Consider the following 23489-nt stretch of genomic DNA (forward strand, 5'->3'; position numbering starts at 1 on the left):
ATCTCCCACCGTCCCTTCTTAGTTTTAGACATCTATAAATTAAGATTATATTTAGTTATATCATCCTTGCTTAAATTGATGTGACAGAAGTGCACCCAATAATGTAACAGATGATTATTCTTCCATCATCATTAAACGTAACAGCGAACTACATAAGACGCTCAGCTGGAAAGGACAACCTGGAGTGAAAGGTTCCATAGGTGCTCTCCAGATACAACCAAGGCTCCTCTTTGAGGCAGTCATATTGTAAAACCAATCTCACACACAGACACTCCTTAAGAAAGTCACTCCTCCTGGTGTCCATTACTCAACCAGGCCAGATTCTGTATGGACTTGTGTAGGAAGCAGGCCTGGAGTGTGGTGGGTACCTATGGTACTTACGCCTTAGGCCAGGTCCAGGTATCCCCTCTCAGTGAATTGTAGGCAGTGACTAGAAGCCAGGCTCTCTAGAAGTAGCTATGGATGAGCAGCCTAGGCTTATCTAGGAGACATGCAAAGCTCATGCAATACCACTGTAGTCACACAGTACTTACACACAAGAAAGAAAACACTTGATTGTTCCAAAAATGAGAACCTTTAATTTTTGTACACAGTGTCAAAAAATACTAGAGAGGCAACCCTCCAACAGGAGGTAAGATAGATAGAATATATATATATATATATATATATATACACACACACACACACACACACACACACACACACTAATAAACAGCAAGAGGCGTGAAAAAGGTTAGAAAACAGTGTAAAATAGCAATAGGCAATAATAGCCCGGGGGGGGGGGGGGGGGGGCAAACCATATATTAAGAAAGTGGAATGCAAACACAGGGTCCCCACCTTGGTAAGTAAATCGTGTTGAGGGGAGCCTGGATTACTAAGAAACCACACAGGTAAGTAATACAGTAACCCCCCAGCGAACAGGAATGCAGGAGTAAAACACTGGATTTTCCCAAAACCACCCCAAAGGATGAAAAGAAGAAAATGAAGACACCCGGAACAGTCCGCAAGGAACCAGCAGTGGAATACCGAAGTTGGAGACCTGTGGAGAGAGAGGACCAAGTCCAGAAGTGTCTGTGGAGTGCAGCGGGAGTAGGAGATACTACCCACACATGGGTACCTTTTGGAGTTGGTCAACAAAGAAGGAAGACAGGTCAGCACTTCAGCACAGAAGCTGGAGAAGAGTTCCTGATGCATGCAAAAGGTTTCCCACCCTGGAAGCTGGATTGCAGAGGAGTGTTGGTGGAGGATTTCCACCAACAAGTCTTGGCAAAGGCAAACTCGCGGTTGGAGGAAAAGAGGTGCTGCCGGGGACCAGCAAGGTCCAGGAGGACTCTACCCAGGAGGGGGAGTCACAGGGTACCCCCCCCCCCCGCGTCGCAGAAATCTCTAAGGAGCAGAGGCAGCACCCACGGGTGTCCCACAGGACAGGGACACAGAAGTCACAGAAGCAGCCCACACAGCACCACAGAAGTTGCTCCCACGTCGCCGGAGGACCACACAGAGGCCCAGGAGTTGCAGGAGGGAGTGCTGGGGGCTGGAGCTAGACGTCGCCTGAAGTTCCTCTTGGAGGTAAAGCAAACAAGCCTTGGCAGCTGCAAAGGACACAGTGCATGGGGGTACTGTCTTGCAGGGAGTGGAAAGGACTTACCACCATCAAAGTGCAACAGCTGGTAGGGAGGACCAAGGGAGACTCTCTGGACCACTACCTGTTATGCAGGACCCACACCACTCAGGATGAGGGGAGATTCACACAGCCAGTCCTCGTTGCAGCCAGGTACCTGAAGTTCTTCTTATGCAGGCTGAAGAGTTGCACTTTTCTTAGGATGCACAGCCGGGGAAATGTTGCGAAGCTGGCAGGAGTTCCGGATACAATGTTGCAGAAGAGTCTTTCTCGTGGATCTGAGGCTTGTAGGTTCCTGGAGGGTCCAGTCATGGTTCCCGAGGCCAGAAGTCGAAGCAGAGGTTGCAGAGGAGTCCTGCTGGAGCCTTGCAAGCCGAATCTGAGGATCCACCCCAGAGAAAGACCCTATGTAGCCCAAAGAGGGGGGGATTGGTCACCTAACCAGGTAACTACCTACCAGAGGGTGCCTCTGATATCACCTGCCTGGCCTGGCCACTCAGATGCTCCCAGAGTTCCCTGCCAACCTTGCAATCAAGATGGCAGAACTCAGGAACCATCTGGAGGAACTCTGGGCACCACACCTGGGGTGGTGATGGACAGGGGAGTGGACATTCCCCTTTCCATTGTCCAGTTTCAAGCCAGAGCAGGGACTGAGGTGTCCCTGAACCGGTGTAGACTGGTTATGCATGGAGAGCACCAAATATGCCCTTCAAACCAAATCAGTGACATGGGGAACCTACCCCACCCAAGCCAGTCACACCTATTTCCAAAGGGAGAGGGTGTTACCTCCCTCTCCCAAAGGAAATCCTTTGTTCTGCCTTCCTGGGCTTGATCAGCTCAAGCAGCAAGACGGCAGAAACATGTCTGAGGGGTGGCAGCAGCTGAGCTACCTGGAAAACCCTGTAAGACTGGTGGTAGCAATGCTGGGGGTCCTGTAAGGATCCCCCAGAGTACGTGGAATCATACATCCAATACTTGTGACAGCATTGGGGTAGGATTCTGACATGTTTGATACCAAACATGCCCAGGTTCGGAGTTACCATTATGTAGCTGGACATAGGTAGTGACCTATGTCCAGTACACATATAAAACGGCGTCCTCGCACTCATGCATGAAGTCCAGTAAAAATTGGGCTGGAGTTTGTGGGGGCACCTCTGCTAGTGCAGGGGTTCCCTCACACACAGGTACCAGCACCCTGCCCTCTAGGCTGAGAGGGCCTACCATAGGGGTGACTTACAGTAACATGGTGCAGTGACCTGTACTGAAACCGGGTGCGTGCACCCCGTTCACGCAGACTGCTATGGCAGGCCTTCAGAACCATTGCATGGGGTCCCTATTGGTTGGCAGAGTAAGTGCTGCAGCCCATAGGGATCCCCTGGAACCCCAATGCCCTGGGTTCCTAGGTACCATATACTAGGGACTTACCTGGGGGAAACTAGTATGCCAATTGTGGGGATAAAAAGTTACCAGCAACCAAATTTAGAGTAGAGAGCACAGGTACTGGGGTCCTGGTTAGCAGGAGGTAACCAAGCTAGAAAGAGGCTACTTTCCTAGAACTTGCCTCTCCTCACCAACATGGCTACTTAGACTGTCCACACGTGGTCAGTCCAAGCACTACTGTTCTACCCCCCACCTTCAGCTGTCTCCCTCGCCCATTAAGAGCATCCCTAGGCCATGAGGAGGATTCCTTTACATATCACATGCTGGCTCTTAGCAGCTCCCTAGACCAGCTCCTGCCATGTTCCCAAATCAATCAATTAAATGTCCTTGGCTCTTACTGGCCCAAATGCTATCCCCCCCCTCCCCTCAGTTTCATAAGTGTCTCACAAGTGTTCATGTCCAGGACACAACTCTTTCGAATGTTCACAACCTCAGCTTCCGGACAGATTTTGGGAATGCCCAAACCCATCATTTCCTAGGTGCACTAACACTAATTGAACCTAATTTGGTCTATGAAGTTATCACTCCCACCTTTAATCTTTTCTTCAAGTTTTCTCATACAATGTACCGACTAACCTCGGAAGAGGTTTCTCCAGCGAGCCTCGAGGGTGCAAACTGTATCTTTTCTTGTCTGTGTAGCTCCGTGTCGTTCCATTTACTGTTGTTTTGTATAGCGCTCAGACAATCAGAAGCTCTCTGCATGTAGTTTATACATCACTGTAGTTAATGAATTACATGCCTGTGTAATACACATTGCAAAGTTTTACCTCAGCCATGACCGTAAATGGAGGAGAGGACGCTGTGACTGCCACTCCTATGATGAAGTAACTTTTTATGCGTCATCCTATGCTATAGGGCAGTTTTTCCAAATCTGTGGTCCAGGGACACCTGGGGGTCCGCGAGGCCTCCTCATGGTGTCCTGGGCTGCGTAGAAAAATAAATAATATTTACAGGTTAGGTCCACAGCTTTCAGTGAGGGGTCCCCAGAATGCTAAAGTGGGAGTCCACAAAAGTCAAAAAGTTGGGACCCACTGCTTTAGGGGTTTCGGGCCAAAGGGTGTCTGGGGCTGGTTGGTTAGCGCTATACCTCACTGAATAAATAAGTGGTTTGTTCGTGGTTCTGACATGTCAGTTCGTCCATTCATGTCTCTTGCTCGTGGACCATCTCACACTTCGGTGAGGCTCGACTCGCCACCTCGAAGAAGCTGCTCACATGGCCCGCGCAACGAGCACGTGATCGGCCTCGTGGCCAGAGCGCGAGGCACTACGGGTCTCTCGAGACAACGCGCGCGCCCCGCTGTCCTCAGAGTACCCTTGCAGCATGCACTGCCTTCCCTCCCCCGCTGCAGGTCCTGAAACCCTGCAATTCTGCAACGCGGGGGTAATTCTAGACCCCAGAATTGGTTGCCACTGAAGGAAGGAAAAAAAGGCTGCTATGAGGGAAAGGATCTCTTCATGAGCAGATATTGAAGGCAGACGCCAATAAGGGGGGGGAGAAATCTAGTGACCCGTGGGTGGCAGGCCGGAGGGGTAGAAAGGATGGTGCACCCGGTCACATTTCACCACACAATAAGAAAGGTTCTCCCGCCGCTCCCAAGACATTTGGGAAGCTCAGGGCGGGCGGACACGGGAGTGAGAAGAGCACATCTGTGAGGCGGAGATCAGAGGCGGACTGCTGGCTACCAGCCAAAGGACCGCTTTGTGTGTCTCACACACACTTTTCCGAATAACAGTGAATATGCACCGAACTTCTATAAACAAACATTAAAAAATCAATATTTTAAAATTATACAACACAGACAATCCAAAACCCTACGACGCACTCTAGTAGAGTTTGTGAGGTTATCTGGATTTCACGTTCTAAATTAAGTTTTTGAATGCTCCTATGCTTTTATCCAAACCCCAAATTAAATTAAATTTTGTATTACCCGACGACCTTTTCTGATAACTTGTGACAGAATGGAGAGAAGAAGGAAAAAAATATAAATTCTCAACTTTTGTGCAGAGAAAACGGTGGACACCTGCCTCCCTTCCTGTGGCGGGGGGTGGGCGGGGGGTGGGGGGGGGGTGGGGGGGGGGGTGGTGGTAAGCAGGTGGCGGGCAGGAACACGAGAGGAGTTACTTGACCTCCCTTCGGATAGATTACTTCGATAACAAGGCATGGGATAATAGAGCGCGGATCCTTCTCAAACATGCAAAGCTCAAACTTCTCCCTGTCCAAACACCTCAGGGCGGTTGTAAGATTTAAAAGTAGCCAGCCACGCCATTTCTCCAACACACTACCACGAGGCTATAATTCATCAGATTTCTTTTAAGTAAATTGTATTGTATTGTAATCGTATTTATATAACGCTTACTAACCCTGACGAGGCGTCGAAGCACTTTTCGGTGAGTAGCACGCATTCCTGTACCGGGGGGGGGGGGGGGGGGGAGGGGGGGGCGGTATTCCACATGGCAGCCCAAGAAAGTTTCTTAAAACTCAATCATAACAAAACCTACACACACATTACAAAGTAGCATTTGTTGCCATGGGCCCGGGTCAACCGAGGAAAATTACCCCTTTGATTGTTGGGGGGTAGTAAACTACAGCAAATATCAGGGTTCAAGGGGCCCTCAGAGCTCTGGGTCCCGGTGCCACTTCACCTGCTACACCACTGGTAGCTCCACTCCTGCTAAATGGCCTACTCTTACAGATGCAAACATACACGTACAATGCACCCCTGGTGCCACCATAGCCGGGCACCGAATAGCACATTTTTACTGCCTTCTGGTCTGGGCATCAGATAGGCAAGTGTCACTGTACTATGGTGGCACCATGAACTGAGTGTCACCAGCGTCATGGGTGCCAATTCATTGGAGCATCATGCAAACTGCTGCCAAAACAGGCGTTGGGATGTGGGCATCAGGAGGGCAACTAGCACTGGAAAGATGTGATCTGGGCATTGTGCATGGCACCCCACCACAGGCACTCGATGTAGGAATACGGGGGCAGCTGGCACACAGGGATCGGATCTGGTGAGTGAAGTGGGACGCTACCAGCTCAGGGGAAAGGATGCAGGTAATTGCCACCACAGCAAGGTGATATGGGCATCAGGGATGCCACTGTCACCGGAGGGATGGAGATCTAGAAATCAGTGAGTCAGATGCCACCATCTGTTATGGGCCCTCCCCTTCTTACAAATTCAACTCTTACCAGACATCGCCCACCCAAGGGGCAGCACGTTGAAGTCCATGGCGAGGAACCTAAACTTGCAGCACCAGATGGCCCACGGCACCCACTGCCACCATGCGCACCGGACCATGAGGGTTCCAAGAGGCTGGCACCATGCCTAGAAGTGGACTAGACCACTCTATAGGTCAGAGCCAGGAGAATGAAGGTGGCAGAGGTGCAGAATCGAGGGGTTGGGTAAGGTTCAAGGGAATAGTTGCTAAACACACCATCTAGGGTAGGATGGACGACAAAGGCTGTGTCACAGCAGGCATCGAAAAACTGGCCCTGGCCCCACTTAAAATTAGAGGTGAGGTTGAGGTAAGAGAACGAATGGTCCCCCCCACCACCAACAACTCCAGCATACTTCAAAGAATAATGGTCTACTATGTACTTTGTATACAGAACCAGAAGACGGGACTTCACTCCCAGCTCCCACACTAGAACACATTGTGTAATCTTGAGTGGGTTAACTTCCTGTGCTCACACGTTTGCCATACAGGGAGCGCTTAGAAACTGGCTGAGCACCAGTGTTAAGAACTCACGGGTGGCAAGTAGCGCTCTACAAATCCACTGATTGATTGATTCAAGAACTAAAGTATTATAGTTATAACTATATAGTGCTTCGTACCCATGGAGAGGCACTGACCTGCGTTTGGAAATCTTAGCCCCATACTCCTGGGGGCGCTTTGGTTGGCAGAGTGCACAGCTGTCAAGGGGCTTGTACCGAGACAAAGAGCCGCCTGTGTTGTATAGCCATAGAGGTTACTGCGAATAGATGCAGTCTCATGTACCTACCATTTTTTTTTTTTTTTTTAGAACATACCATTTACGCCGTCTTAAATACGGAGCATTTGGTACTACCAGGAGGCGCAAAATGACATTACTTGTGGTATATGTGCTGGATTTATCCAGAACAAGATACAGCATGAAATGTTTACTTCTTCCCGCCATAAAAAAAGTATGACAGCACCTTTCAAGAGCGCGTCAGACCTCCACAGAGCGAGGCAAAGACTGGATTTCTGTACCAAGGCAGTCCATCTGTATTTTGGTTGCGAACACGTAGTTATGATGTACACTTTATAAAAAGAGCGCTGTGAAATCCCAGCAACTAAGCTACTTGAGATGTGGTTTCACGGAAATGGACCTAGCTACATCCAGGAACCGGTTCCACAGTTGAGTAGCGACGTAGCCAAGGTGAAAGGCAAGTCACAGAGCAGTTACAATTGCCGTTTAAGCAACAAATTACGAGAAATGTCTTTCCCACTTCTCTTTGTTTTTCTAAAATGAGCAGTAGTCAGCAGGAAAGGAAATATTTAATGCAACAGGTTTGTTTTTTGCATACTTTAAGTCATTACAGGAAAGCTAGACTATGGTTGCCACCAGGCCAGTATTTTACAGGCACATCTAGTGCTTTTATTTGCCAACCTGTGCCGCAATATCCTGCAGGTCTGTATAAAATCCCAATAAAAGACGCTTGCCTTCTAGTATCAGCATGCCAACACTGGGTGGCTGGCTATACGTTTCATGCCATGTGTCATACGTCAGCAGTGTACAGGCCTTTGTTTTGGGGGTGCTGAACAGGACTCTAGGCACAGGTGCAACCCACCGACACTTAGGCATGGAGCGGTACCAGACATGAGTAACAAATGCACCAAGTTAAGCACCCCAACCAGCGGTGGCTCCTCTGTTATGGCAGAGAAGTTTTGCCCCCCTGCCAGCAGAGGCAAATGTAAAACAAAATAACAGGTTTATTATCATTTTCATTAGCAGCAGAGTCTTGGGGTCGGGCCCATAAGAAGAAATGTGAAGGAGTTGGGGGGCACCGCCGTCAGTGCACGTGTCAGTTTGGCCAGCAGTCTTAGGACGGCCAAACCGACATGCGCATTGACATCTCTCCAACCCAGTTGCATTGTTGGGTGGAGAACAGCAGACACAGGCTCCCAGGCCTCGATGGAGTGCAAAACCCGCCTGCTACACCCAATCCCGTTGCTGCTCTCATGGGTATTACCTGCATGAGAGCAGCATCTAGATTGGCCATAGGGGAGTCTGGGAGCCTCAGCCTGTGCACAAACACGGCAGAAGAGCAGTGAGCGGCACGTACGTTCTTTTTTTGTTTGTTTTATTACTGCTACCCCACGCTGCCCCACTACCTTTCCCTGACACCAACCGCTATGGACCCCAACTGATGAAAGGCAAATAGCAAGAAACAAAGCTGTAATGGTATTTAATGGCGAGCATCTTCACTCCCATTACAAATACTATTATAAACTGCACATACCACAATGCACTTGAGAATGCTGTTGCTATCATGCCAGCACCGTCCTCCCTCCCATTGAATGTGTGTGAGAAGGTAGCCTCTTTCTAGCCTTGTTACCCCCACTTTTGGCCTGTTTGTGAGTATATGTCAGGTATTTTCACTGTCTCACTGGGATCCTGCTAGCCAGGGCCCAGTGCTCATAGTGAGAACCCTATGTTTTCGGTATGTTTGTTATGTGTCACTGGGACCCTGCTAGTCAGGACCCCAGTGCTCATAAGTTTGTGGCCTATATGTATGTGTTCCCTGTGTGATGCCCAACTGTCTCACTGAGGCTCTGCTAACCAGAACCTTAGTGGTTATGCTCTCTCTTTACAAATTGTCACTAACAGGCGAGTGACCAATTTCACCAATTCACATTGGCATACTGGAACACCCTTATAATTCCCTAGTATATGGTACTGAGGTACCCAGGGTATTGGGGTTCCAGGAGATCCCCATGGGCTGCATTTCTTTTGCCACCCATAGGGAGCTCTGACAATTCTTACACAGGCCTGCCACTGCAGCCTGAGTGAAATAACGTCCACGTTATTTCACAGCCATTTACCACTGCACTTAAGTAACTTATAAGTCACCTATATGTCTAAGCTTTACCTGGTAAAGGTTGGGTGCTAAGTTACTTAGTGTGTGGGCACCCTGGCACTAGCCAAGGTGCCCCCACATCATTCAGGGCAAATTCCCCAGACTTTGTGAGTGCGGGGACACCATTACACGCATGCACTATACATAGGTCACTACCTATGTATAGCGTCACAATGGTAACTCCGAACATGGCCATGTAACATGTCTAAGATCATGGAATTGTCACCCCAATGCCATTCTGGCATTGGGGAGACAATTCCATGATCCCCTGGGTCTCTAGCACAGAACCCGGGTACTGCCAAACTGCCTTTCCTGGGGTTTCACTGCAGCAGCTGCTGCTGCCAACCCCTCAGACAGGATTCTGCCCTCCTGGGGTCCAGCCAGGCTTGGCCCAGGAAGGCAGAACAAAGGACTTCCTCAGAGAGAGGGTGTTACACCCTCTCCCTTTGGAAAAAGGTGTCAGGGCTGGGGAGGAGTAGCCCCCCCCCAGCCTCTGGAAATGCTTTGATGGGCACAGATGGTGCCCATCTCTGCATAAGCCAGTCTACACCGGTTCAGGGATCCCCCAGCCCTGTTCTGGCGCGAAACTGGACAAAGGAAAGGGGAGTGACCACTCCCCTGACCTGCACCTCCCCTGGGAGGTGCCCAGAGCTCCTCCAGTGTGCTCCAGACCTCTGCCATCTTGGAAACAGAGGTGCTGCTGGCACACTGGACTGCTCTGAGTGGCCAGTGCCAGCAGGTGACGTCAGAGACTCCTTCTGATAGGCTCTTACCTGTGTTGCTAGCCTATCCTCCTTCCTAAGTAGCCAAACCTCCTTTTCTGGCTATTTAGGGTCTCTGCTTTGGGGAATTCTTTAGATAACAAATGCAAGAGCTCATCAGAGTTCCTCTGCATCTCCCTCTTCACCTTCTGCCAAGGAATCGACCGCTGACTGCGTTGGAAGCCTGAAAAACCGCAATAAAGTAGCAAAGACGACTACTGCAACCTTGTATCACTGATCCTGCCGCCTTCTCAACTGCTTTCCTGGTGGTGCATGCTGTGGGGGTAGTCTGCCTCCTCTCTGCACTAGAAGCTCCGAAGAAATCTCCCGTGGGTCGACGGAATCTTCCCCCTGCAACCGCAGGCACCAAAAGATTGCATCACCGGTCCTCTGGGTCTCCTCTCAGCACGACGAGCGAGGTCCCTCGAATCCAGCAACTCTGTCCAAGTGACTCCCACAGTCCAGTGACTCTTCAGTCCAAGTTTGGTGGAGGTAAGTCCTTGCCTCCCCACGCTAGACTGCATTGCTGGGTACCGCATGATTTGCAGCTGCTCCGGCTCTTGTGCACTCTTCCAGGATTTCCTTTGTGCACAGCCGAGCCTGGGTCCCCGACACTCTAACCTGCAGTGCACGACCTCCTGAGTTGTCCTCAGGCGTCGTGGGACCTTCTTTTGTGACTTCGGGTGAGCTCCGGTTCACTCTTCTTCGTAGTGCCTGTTCCGGCACTTCTGCGGGTGCTGCCTGCTTCTGAAAGGGCTCTTTGTCTTGCTGGACGCCCCCTCTGTCTCCTCACGCAATTGGCGACATCCTGGTCCCTCCTGGGCCACAGCAGCATCAAAAATCCCTAACCGCGACCCTTGCAGCTAGCAAGGCTTGTTTGCGGTCTTTCTGCATGGGAACACCTCTGCAAGCTTCTTCACGACGCGGGATATCCATCCTCCAAAGGGGAAGTTCCTAGTCCTCTTCGTTCTTGCAGAATCCACAGCTTCTACCATCCGGTGGCAGCTTCTTTGCATCCACAGCTGGCATTTCCTGGGCATCTGCCCACTCCCGACTTGAGTGTGACTCTTGGACTTGGTCCCCTTGTTCCACAGGTATGCTCGTCTGGAAATCCATCGTTGTTGCATTGCTGGTGTTGGTCTTCCTTGCAGAATTCCCCTATCACGACTTCTGTGCTCTCTGGGGAACTTAGGTGCACTTTGCACCCACTTTTCAGGGTCTTGGGGTGGGCTATTTTTCTAACCCTCACTGTTTTCTTACAGTCCCAGCGACCCTCTACAAGCTCACATAGGTTTGGGGTCCATTCGTGGTTCGCATTCCACTTCTAGAGTATATGGTTTGTGTTGCCCCTATACCTATGTGCTCCCATTGCAATCTATTGTGACTGTACATTGCTTGCACTGTTTTCTATTGCTATTACTGCATAATTTTGGTATTGTGTACATTTGGCATCCTCATACTGAGGATACTCACTGAGATACTTTTGGCATATTGTCATAAAAATAAAGTACCTTTATTTTTAGTATATCTGTGTATTGTGTGTTCTTATGATATTGTGCATATGACACCAGTGGTATAGTGGGATCTTTGCATGTCTCCTAGTTCAGCCTAAGCTGCTCTGCTAAGCTACCATTTTCTATCAGCCTAAGCTGCTAGACACCTCTTCTGCACTAATAAGGGATACCTGGACCTGGTGCAGAGTGTAAGTACCCCTTGGTACCCACTACAAACCAGGCCAGCCTCCTACAATGTGGTTTGTACTTACTTTCACATGTGATTGATGTACTGTATATAAACCCCCTTAGTCAAGCCTCTCTCTGAAAACTCTTAATTTCTTTACAACTTTTTCTAGTTAAAAAAAAAAAATAAAAAAAAAAAATACACATAGCACATAGCACAATTCAAATGAATTTACAGGCCTCATTATGGCACTTCCAAACCTGAAACTAGAGAGCCAACGAAAATATGCAAGTCACTCGAGTGATAAAATTCACACCTGGTAGAAGACCCTTTACTTGACAAGTGGGAGCTAGGCATCTCCTGCTGGTTAGATCTGGCATAAAGACAGCTTGAGCTATTTGCTAATGCACATGCAATGAAACAAAAAAAAAATACCTAGAGAAAGAGTTGGGGGACAGTCCCTCCAGCCACTGCTTGCTGGATGTGTCAATCAGATTTTAGATTATCCTTCAGAATAGATTTTGGATTTTACAGAGTCATTTATCAAGAGCGACAGCATAGTTTTTAGGCTGCAGCCTTGCTAAAGACATCATGGGGACTTTCAGAAAGTTGACCTAGGAATGCATTCCACTTGTTGATTACCATTGGCTTTGTGGTTTGTAATTCCCATTTTCTGGCTTTTTATTTGCTGGCTTCATTTGCTCTAGGCTATCCAGGTTCAGTTTGTCCCTCACAGTGCCTAAACCATGTTTACTGTATCCTTCCACCAATAGGGTGACCAGACGTCCCGGATTTCCCTGGACAGTCCCGGTTTTTAGAGGGCTGTCCCGGTGTCCTGACGCTTCTCATAATTTTAAATGTCCTGGTTTTTGGGACAAAGGTCAGATTATTAAATAAATGTTCAGTTTTTTGGGACAAAGGTCAGATAGGCTACTATCAGGCAACACAGTCCCCTGTCTGCTCCCAGCAGAGAGACGGAGTGGGGAGCAGAGAGAGGTGGATAGGGGCGGGTTGGGGGTACAGAATGGGTGGTCAAGCCATAGCTAATTTTTTATATATGTAGTCTTGTAAATGTGTGTGCGTTTATATATAAAAACACATGTACAAAGCTACGCAAAAAAAGGGACAGACCAGATATAAAAGTGAGAGTAAAGTCTTTAGTCCTACTTTTATGTCTGACCTGTCCCGGTTTTTGCTCCTCAAAATCTGGTCGCCCTACCCACCAACTCCCTTTCGGTAAACAGGCTTTTAAATCTTATTCTTATCTTGTCACATTTGCTGTGCATTCAAAGGCCGAGGTCAAATGTCAGGCGCTGTCTTGCTGGTTTACTTTTCTTTCTCTGAATTCAAAATGTGAGGATTTATGAGACAACCTTGCTGAATACTGAGGGTAGGAAACAGTCTTTTTCTAGCAAATAACAACATTTAAATGTACTGTGGAAGTATTTCAGAATATATCAGAATTAGGAACAAATGCAAATTTTTTGTTATTTCAGAAGAGTGTTTGAAACAAATACGTTAATATGGTTAAAAAAAAATAATTACAATAGGTGACGCTATTTCCATACATTTTCGTTGGGGGACTGTATAGTTTTAGTGGTAAAACTGTATGTCTTTGCAAATGTAATGGTGACTTCAACTGAAAATGTGTTGTCTGTAATGGCAGCGTGCTGCCCTATGCAGTCCGCCCTATGCACGCCACTGCACTGTATGCCGTTTGCACCAAAGCCTCTGTTGGACCTGGCCCTTTGTGCAGGGTCATCCCCAAACTTTTTGCATTCCTCCTCCTATTTTTCTGACCCTCTTTGTGTTGGCTCTTGGACTCTGAGTACTTTAATCACTGCTGATCAGTGCTAAAGTGCATGTGCTCTTTATTCTAAACTTGGTATGATTGGCTTACACCCGATTGACACATATAATTTACCTACAAGTCCCTTGTACAGTGGTATCCCCTATACCCAGAGCCTGTAAATGAAATGCTAAATTAAATGGCCTGCGGTGCAGTTTGCGCCACCCACGGAAGCAGCCTTTCAAACCTGTATAAGGTCTGCCACATGGACCTGGGCATTTCTCCGTGCTTATAACTCTGGTGTTTTTGTAGCTTGACTCCAATCCACATCTGGGGTAGAGTGACAGCTGGGCTTTGTGCATACTTTCCAGACAGCCTGCACACAGAGAGGGTGGAGTTGTAATAGGAGTACATCTGCATACTGAGGGTTCTTCCTGGGCTGGGACAGGGCGCACCTACATTTGTACAGACTGTGTCCTGCCCCGACACAAAAGGCCTGTTTACCCCCTACTGATGTCCAGAGCCAGTGTGGATGAGAAGTGGCATTCCTTGAACTGGTTAGAACCTTCTCCCCACTTCTAGAAGTTTGGCAAAATGAGTATAAGTATAGGGGTTGTTCCCCATGTTTTATTAAGACACAGAACAGAGACACTGAGACTGGACAGTAGAGGCTGCTGGAGGGACTCGCCAGGAACCGCCGTGGGACTGCTATGCTGTTGGACTGGCCTGTGACCTGTTAGGTCACTAGAGGGACTGCCACCGCTTTCTTCTGGGCCCTTGTGCTGGCCTGCTTGCCTGGGCCTTGCAGCCTTGTGCCTCACAGCTGTCTCCCCTGCATTTCTGCTGTTTATTGTGAGGGGCATGGGTGGAGTGACCCCTTTCTCTTATGAAGCACATGAAGAGCGCTTCATTGGCACCAGGAACGGGAAGAGCGCCTCCCTCCTTAAACACAGCACATGAAGAGCGCTTTACTTCGATTATTGCCTGCTTGGGTGCAAAGAAGCGCCCCATGCCACTCAGTGTGTGCCCCCCCCCTCAAACCTGGAAGAGGTTGAGAGGAGCCCTTCATTGTAGTGTGGAAGAGCACGCTCCCTGTAGTGCTCCCAGGGCACAAGTTGGCACCAACTTCCTGTGGAAGGATCAGCACCACAGCCCGAGCCGTAGTGGCCTTGTGAGCCAGCTCCTTAGCTGAGGCAGGCTCAAAGGGGGGCCTGTTGATGTACCTGGGACAGTCTACCTAGAGGTGAGAGTGAGTGGGTGGGCGCAATGCCGTGAGGACACACAGCCACCCCGTGGCAACTCTCTGCACGGAAGACCCAGTGAGGTTGCTCTGCTACCTTTCTTTGCCTGTGCATGCTTCCCCCACACCATGGAGGTCCACCAACCAGGCGGAGGGCGGAAGGTGTTGGTCCAAAGGAGGGTCCGAGTGAAAACCGGGCCAACCAGATTGCTGGTTTAGTGAGGGCTTGAGACTAAGTCCTAGCGGAATCTCCAGCCTGTTTTAAGGACGGTCTTCCTGTCCCTCGCCGGATAGGCAAGAAGCCTCAACGGAGGCCTGCCCTGCTGAGTGTTACTTGCCTGAGGCGGCCCCGTGAGATGAGCGGGGTTGCCTCCTTTTCCAGGATTACTGCATTTTCCCTGAGAGGTGTGCAGGAACACCACGCTCTCAGTCGGGAAGCGACGTTCCGGAGACAAGTTATGTCTCAGGATGGTACTACTGCCCTTATGTAAGACAGTCGTGTTTATTAGTCTGTGATTGGCAATACGTTCCCAAGTTTCATTTTTGCCCACATCGTCTCTGCATTATTCTCATGACCTGATTCATTCTATATGTTGTGCTTGCCATGTTGGGGGGGGGGAGGGGCATACATGCGCTCAGGATCTACGAAATATGCAGAGGGAGGGGAATGTGTTATGTCTGCCAACCATATGGGAATTGTTAGAAATGGGGTTTTTGGTTGGCAGTCAGGTTACCTCCTGTCCAAGCAAAAGCCCTCACTCTAGTCAGGGTAAGTCACACACTATCCAAGATTATCCTGTGCCCACCCTCTGGTAGCTTGGCACGAGCAGTCAGGCTTAACTTAGAAGGCAATGTGTAAAGTATTTGTGCAATAAATCATACAATACCACCATATAGCACCACAAAACTACACCACACAGTGTTTAGAAAAATATATAATATTTATCAGGATAATTGTAGGTCAAAAAGAATAAAGTTGCAATGGAAAATTGTAGAAATATCACAGGGAAGTGATATAAAGTGTCTGACGTCTTTAGAATGCAATACAGTGTCTTTCAAGCACAAAGTACCTGGTTTCTGGTGGAAAATCTCCTCAGAGGGCCACAGGAGAAGAGATGCGTGGAAAAAGGGGGTGTGTGCGTCGATTTCTCCTCAGCACACACAGACTTGCGTCGGTCTTTTCCACGCGGGGAAGTCGGGCGTCGTTTTCCGGCGCGCAGACAGTCTCTTTTTGTGGATCGCGGGGATTACCAGATGTCCCGGGTCTGTGCGTGGATTCTCCTGCTTGTTTTCCGGCTGCGCGTCGTTCTGCGGGGCTGCGCGTCGAAGTTTCGATCTCACGGTAGGCGTCGCGTCGATTTCTCCTTGGAAGTCGGGCGGCGTTGTCCTTGCGAGGCCGTGCGTCGAAAGTTTGGTCTCACGGCAGGCGTCGCGTCGATTTCTCCTTGGAAGTCGGGCGGCGTTGTCCTTGCGAGGCCGTGCGTCAAAGTTTCGCACTCACGGTGGGCGTCGCGTCGATTTCTCCTGGAAAGTCGAGCGGCTTTGTCCTTGCGAGGTTGTGCGTCGAAGTCTCGATCGTCCCGAGGGCGTCGCGTCGATCAGCGTCGGTGTGCGGCGTTTTTCTCGCCGCGAAACAAGCTGTGCGTCGAAATTTTCGGCGCACGGAGCGTCCAAGTGAAAGGAAGAAGTCTTTTTGGTCCTGAGACTTCAAGGAACAGGAGGCAAGCTCTATCCAAGCCCTTGGAGAGCACTTTCACAGCCAGACAAGAGTTCAGCAAGGCAGCAGGGCAACAACAAGACAGCAGTCCTTTGTAGAAAGCAGACAGGTGAGTCCTTTGAGCAGCCAGGCAGTTCTTCTTGGCAGGATGTAGTTTCTGGTTCCGGTTTCTTCTCCAGCAAGTGTCTGATGAGGTAGGGCAGAGGCCCTGTTTTATACCCAAATGTGCCTTTGAAGTGGGGGAGACTTCAAAGAGAGGCTAAGAAGTGCACCAGGTCCCCTTTCAGTTCAATCCTGTCTGCCAGGGTCCCAGTAGGGGGTGTGGCAGTCCTTTGTGTGAGGGCAGGCCCTCCACCCTCCCAGCCCAGGAAGACCCATTCAAAATGCAGATGTATGCAAGTGAGGCTGAGTACCCTGTGTTTGGGGTGTGTCTGAGTGAATGCACAAGGAGCTGTCAACTAAACCTAGCCAGACGTGGATTGTAAGGCACAGAAGGATTTAAGTGCAAAGAAATGCTCACTTTCTAAAAGTGGCATTTCTAGAATAGTAATATTAAATCCGACTTCACCAGTCAGTAGGATTTTGTATTACCATTCTGGCCATACTAAATATGACCTCCCTGCTCCTTTCAGATCAGCAGCTGCCACTTCAACAGTGTATGAGGGCAGCCCCAATGTTAGCCTATGAAGGGAGCAGGTCTCCCAGTAGTGCAAAAACGAATTTAGGAGTTTTACACTACCAGGACATATAACTACCCAGGTACATGTCCTGCCTTTTACCTACACAGCACCCTGCTCTAGGGGATACCCAGGGCACACATTAAGGGTGACTTATATGCAGAAAAAGGGGAGTTCTAGGCTTGGCAAGTACTTTTAAATGCCAAGTCGAGGTGGCAGTGAAACTGCACACCCAGGCCTAGCAATGGTAGGCCTGAGACAAGGAAAAGGGGCTACTTAAGTGGGTGGCACAATCCGTGCTGCAGGTCCACTAGTAGCATTTAATCTATATGCCCTAGGCACCTGGAGTGCACATGACTGGGGACTTATAAGTAGATTAAATAGTTCAATCAGGTATGATCCAAAGTTACCATGTTTACAGAGAGAGAGCATATACACTTTATCACTGGTTAGCAGTGGTAAAGTGCGCAGAGTCTAAAAACCAGCAAAACAGTATCCAAAACGAGGAGGGAGGCAGGCAAAAAGTTAGGGGTGACTACCCTAAGGCTGTCAGGTCTAACATGTGTCCCCCCCAGCTGAAAGTGGGGAGAGCTACCCAACCTCCTGGGAGCTCTCATCGCTAAGGCGGAAGTACCTGGAGAGACCATCAGCATTGGCGTGGTCAACCCCTGGGCGATGTTCCACTGTAAAGTCCATCCCCTGTAGGGAAATGGACCACCTCAGAAGTTTTGGATTCTCACCCCTCATCTGCATGAGCCATCTGAGGGGTCTGTGGTCTGTCTGAACTAGGAAGTGAGTCCCAAACAGGTAGGGCCTCAGCTTCTTCAGGGCCCAGACCACAGCAAAAGCTTCTCTTTCAATAGCACTCCACCTCTGTTCCCGTGGTAATAGCCTTCTGCTAATAAAGACTACCGGTTGATCTTGGCCCTCCTCATTTAGCTGTGCTAGGACTGCCCCTATGCCATGCTCTGAAGCGTCTGTCTGCACGATAAATTCCTGGGAGTAGTCAGGGGCCTTGAGCACGGGGGCCGTGCACATGGCTTCCTTTAGGGCGTCAAAGGCTTTCTGACAAGCCTCTGTCCAATTCACCAACCTAGGTTGCTTCTTGGACGTGAGTTCTGTCAAGGGGGACACAATGGTACCATAGCCCTTGACAAACCTGCGGTAGTATCCGGTGAGGCCTAAAAAGGCTCTCACCTCAGTCTGGGTTCGAGGTGGTTGCCAGGCCTTGATAGTTTCGATCTTGGCCTGGAGTGGCTGCACCTTGCCACCACCTACTAGGTGTCCCAAGTACACCACGGAACCCTGCCCAATCTGGCACTTACTAGCCTTGATGGTCAGGCCTGCCTGTTGCAGGGCCTGAAGCACCTCCTTGAGGTGGAGCAGGTGTTCCTCCCAGCTGGAACTGTAGACAGCTATGTCATCCAGGTAGGCTGCACAGAAGGCATCCTTGCCAGCCAGGACCCCGTTAACCAACCGTTGGAAGGTAGCGGGGGCATTTTTTAATCCAAACGGCATCACTCGGAACTGGTAATGGCCGTCAGGGGTGGAAAAGGCGGACCTTTCCTTAGCCCCCTCAGTTAGGGCGATCTGCCAGTACCCTGAAGTAAGATCAAACGTACTCAGGAACTTGGCAGCGCCTAGCCTGTCCACGAGCTCATCAGCTCGGGGGATGGGGTGAGCATCAGTCCGGGTGACTGAGTTGAGACCCCGGTAGTCCACACAGAACCGGAGCTCTGGCTTCGCACCTGGGGCAGTAGCCTTAGGGACCAATACCACTGGGCTGGCCCAGGGACTACTGGATTTCTCAATGACCCCTAGAGTCAACATCTTGGAGACCTCCTCCTTGATGCTGGCCTTCACCTTATCCGACAACCTGTAAATTTTGTTTTTCACAGGGAGACTGTCACCGGTGTCAATATCATGAACACAGAGGTGGGTCAGCCCAGGAGTAAGGGAGAACAGGGGGGAGAACTGCTCCAACAGCTCATAACAGTCTCCTTTCTGATTTAGAGTCAGGGTGCCAGACAGAATGACCCCGCTTACTGACCCATCACCTTCTTGGGCAGAGAGGAGGTCGGGGAGAGGTTCACTCTCCTCTTCCGTTCCTTCATCTGTGACCAGAAGCATGTTGATCTCCGACCTCTCACAATGAGCTTTTAGTCGGTTCACATGGAGCACCCTTAGGGGATTCCTAGGGGTTTTGAGGTCCACTAGGTAAGTGGTCTCCCCTTTCCGCTCCTTTATTTCAAATGGGCCAGACCAGCGGTCCTGGAGAGCTCTGGGCTCTACTGGCTCCATTACCCACACTTTGTCTCCAGGTTGAAACTCTACCAGGGTGGCCTTCTGGTCATACCATTGTTTCATCACCTCTTGACTGGCCTCAAGGTTATCTTGGGCTTCTTTCCAGAAGCGGGTCATCTGGTTGCGGAGGGCCAACATATAGCTGACCACATCCTGAGGGGGTGCCTTTGGAGCTTTCTCCAATCCCTCCTGGACAATGCTTAAGGGTCCCCTGACAGGGTACCCATAGAGAAGTTCAAAGGGACTGAACCCTACCCCTCTCTGGGGGACCTCTCTGTAAGCAAAGAGAAGGCATGGTAAGAGGACGTCCCACTTACGCCTCATGGCCTCAGGAAGGCCACCAATCATGCCTTTCAGGGTCTTGTTGAATCTCTCCACAAGACCGTTCGTCTGGGGGTGATAGGGTGTGGTGAACTTGTAAGTTACACCACACGCATCCCACAGCGACTTCATGTATGCGGACATGAAGTTAGTGCCTCTGTCAGACACTATTTCCTTGGGGAACCCCACACGGGTAAATATCCCCATCAGGGTTCTGGCCACCACCGGTGCAGTTACTGTCCTTAGAGGGATTGCCTCTGGGTAACGGGTGGCATGGTCCACCAAAACCAGGATGAACCTGTTGCCTAAGGCAGTTTTGGGGTCCAAGGGGCCAACAATGTCGATGCCCACCCTTTCAAAGGGGGTGCCAACGACAGGAAGTGGAATCAGGGGGGTTTTAACCCTTTTTCCTGCTTTACCACTGGCCTGGCAGGTAGGACAGGATCTGCAGAACTTGTCTGAGTGTGTCCTCATTTTGGGCCAATAAAAGTGGGTGACAAGCCTGTTAAAGGTCTTGCCCTGCCCCAAATGTCCTGCCAGGGGAATGTCGTGAGCCAGACCCAGTAGGAAGGTTCGGTAACATTGGGGGACCACCAGCACACGTGCTGCCCCAAGGCCCGGAACCTTAGGCTCACTGTAAAGGAGATCATTCTCCCAATATAGGTGGTGATCGCCAGAGGCGTCGCCGGCTGCCTGGTTTGAGGCTTGTTTCCTCAAACCTTCTAGAGTGGGACATTCTTTCTGCGCCTTGCAGAAGTCCTCCCTGGTGGGTCCACCCTCAACTTGCCAACCAGCAAGCTCAGGTAAGTCACCTAGGGCGGCGATGTCTTCCCCAGTTGGCTCGGAAGCCTCCTCCTCAGGAGCCCCGTCAGCCACTGTGGGAACAGCGGGGGTCGGTTTCCCGCACCCCTGGTCCCTCCTCCTGGCAGCTCTCTGGGCCATCGTTCCAGGCTCCAGATGCCCTTGACTTCCCTCTCGGTCAGCCATGGACCGTGTGGTCATGCAGACCCACTCAGGTAACCCTAACATCTCCAGGTGAGACCTGAGCTCCACTTCTTTCCAAGCAGTGTGCTCAAGGTCATTGCCTAACAGACAATCTACAGGCATGGCAGGACTCACAGCTACTTTCAGAGTACCAGAGACCCCCCCCCACTCAAAGGGAACCAGAGCCACCGGTAGGTGACTCTCGCGATTGTCAGCTACTCTGACCTGGTGGAATGTATTAGGCATTATCTGCTCTGCTGACACCAGCTGACTCTTGATAGTAGTCATACTGGCTCCTGTGTCACGCAGAGCCTCCACCCTCTGCCCATCAATGGTGACCCACTGCCGGTACTTGGAAGTATTTCTAGGCATGTGGGCCTTGGGCACCATTTCTCCTTCTCCCAGGGACACTAGGGAAATCTCTACCTGTTCCCCAAAGCTAGTTGGGTCCATCTCCCCCCCGAGTGCTACACTAGTCAACCCAGGTGCCTGTCCGGTAGTGGACGGTGCCCTCTTGGGGCACTGAGGATCGCCTTTGTAGTGACCATATTGGTAACATTCCATGCATTTGGGGCTAGATTTTCCTGACTTGTCAAATGTCCCTGGCTTTCTCCCAAATTTGGAAAAGGAAGGGTTGCCACCCCCTCCCTGGGAATTCTTTTGGGGGCCTTTAGAGAGTTCCTTATCTGTAAGTTTATCTCCCCCCTCTTTCTTCTGTTGGGAACCCTGACCACCTTTGTGGGAGTCCCCCCCAGGTACCTTTTTGGACACTCTGGTGCTAACCCAGAGGTCCGCCTCCTCAGCAAGCTTCCTGGGATCAGTCAGCTTACTATCCACTAGGTGCTGGCGCAAATCTGTATAAGTAACATTAAGCATATGCTCTCTCAGGATCAAATCATATAAACTTTTATAATCTGCTACTTTGTTGCCCCGCACCCATCCATTCAGTGCCTTACTAGAGAAATCAAAGAAATCTACCCATGTTTGTGTGGTTTGTTTGGTGCTGTCCCTGAACCTCTGACGGTATCCCTCAGGGGTCAGCCCAAACTTGGCAAGTAAAGTGGCTTTCTGGAGTGGGTATGTGTTTTGATCCGGTGGATCCAATGTGAGAAGTGTGTCCCTCCCCAATGGCGGCACATAACCCCACATAGCTACCCCCCATTGCCCTTCAGGAACCTCATGAGCCCTTAGTGCAACTTCATAAGCAGCTAACCATTTATCTATGTCATCTCCCACCACAAAACTGGGCACCACATTTTTGGGTATACGAACCTTCTTTTCTCCAGCAGGTCCTGTCTGTATGCTGCCACCATTATTGCTGGATTCAGACTGTCTTGCCTTGATCTCCAGCTCCTTGAGACTCAGTTCATGAGCCAACAATAGTTTCTTTTCAGCCAAAGCTCTTTCAGCTTCCACTTGTTTGGCTGCTCTTTCAGCTTCTGCTTGTTTGGCTGCCCTTTCAGCTTCTGCTTGAATCTGTTTGGCTGTCCTTTCAGCTTCAATCTGTTTGGCTGCTCTTTCAGCCTCAGCTTGTTTGGCTTCTCTTTCTGCCCTCCTCTCCTCCTGTTGCGCCTCAATTTTCAGTTTTGCCATTTGCAATTGGAACTCCCTTTCCTCTCTCCTTTCCTCTGCGGTCAGGCTTTGCATGGAGACACTGCTCCCTGGTCTGGAAGGGTGCACAATTGCAGTGGTAACACCATCCATAGATAGTGAAAATCCTTCTGAGGGGCCATTTTCTGGCTCCCCTTCCTCATCATCCTCTAAATGGGCTTCTGCCCAGGCCCTCAGCGCCACTTGAAAGTCCTCCTTTCTGGAGGCCCCTTGGGTGGGTACCCTCAATGCCCTGCAGAATCCTCTTAGTTGTTTGACCGTGTATGTATCCAACTGGACTAGGTCAAAGTCCCCTGTCTGAGACCCAGTCAGAGACATGTTGAGTGAGGATTTAGTTTTTGAAAATTGTCAGGAAAAAACGGATTTTCAAAAAGAGATAAAAACCAAGTTGACCTTCAACTGTGGGTAGGTAGTGAGATACTTAGCTACTGTATGTCACTGCACAAATACCAGTCCTATCCTCACCGCTGATCACCAATGTTAGAAATGGGGTTTTTGGTTGGCAGTCAGGTTACCTCCTGTCCAAGCAAAAGCCCTCACTCTAGTCAGGGTAAGTCACACACTATCCAAGATTATCCTGTGCCCACCCTCTGGTAGCTTGGCACGAGCAGTCAGGCTTAACTTAGAAGGCAATGTGTAAAGTATTTGTGCAATAAATCATACAATACCACCATATAGCACCACAAAACTACACCACACAGTGTTTAGAAAAATATATAATATTTATCAGGATAATTGTAGGTCAAAAAGAATAAAGTTGCAATGGAAAATTGTAGAAATATCACAGGGAAGTGATATAAAGTGTCTTAAGTCTTTAGAATGCAATACAGTGTCTTTCAAGCACAAAGTACCTGGTTTCTGGTGGAAAATCTCCTCAGAGGGCCACAGGAGAAGAGATGCGTGGAAAAAGGGGGTGTGTGCGTCGATTTCTCCTCAGCACACACAGACTTGCGTCGGTCTTTTCCACGCGGGGAAGTCGGGCGTCGTTTTCCGGCACGCAGACAGTCTCTTTTTGTGGATCGCGGGGATTACCAGATGTCCCGGGTCTGTGCGTGGATTCTCCTGCTTGTTTTCCGGCTGCGCGTCGTTCTGCGGGGCTGCGCGTCGAAGTTTCGATCTCACGGTAGGCGTCGCGTCGATTTCTCCTTGGAAGTCGGGCGGCGTTGTCCTTGCGAGGCCGTGCGTCGAAAGTTTGGTCTCACGGCAGGCGTCGCGTCGATTTCTCCTTGGAAGTCGG

General features: G+C 50.0%; 1 protein-coding gene across 1 annotated transcript in view; it reads right to left on the reverse strand.

The window, feature by feature from the left end:
- Positions 1–23489, reverse strand: part of LOC138268028 (unconventional myosin-Vb-like) — a 160552-nt gene that overhangs the window by 132675 nt on the left and 4388 nt on the right. The window lies entirely within an intron of this gene.

This window comes from Pleurodeles waltl, chromosome 12 (genome assembly GCF_031143425.1).
Source record: "Pleurodeles waltl isolate 20211129_DDA chromosome 12, aPleWal1.hap1.20221129, whole genome shotgun sequence".
Classification (NCBI taxonomy): domain Eukaryota; kingdom Metazoa; phylum Chordata; class Amphibia; order Caudata; family Salamandridae; genus Pleurodeles; species Pleurodeles waltl.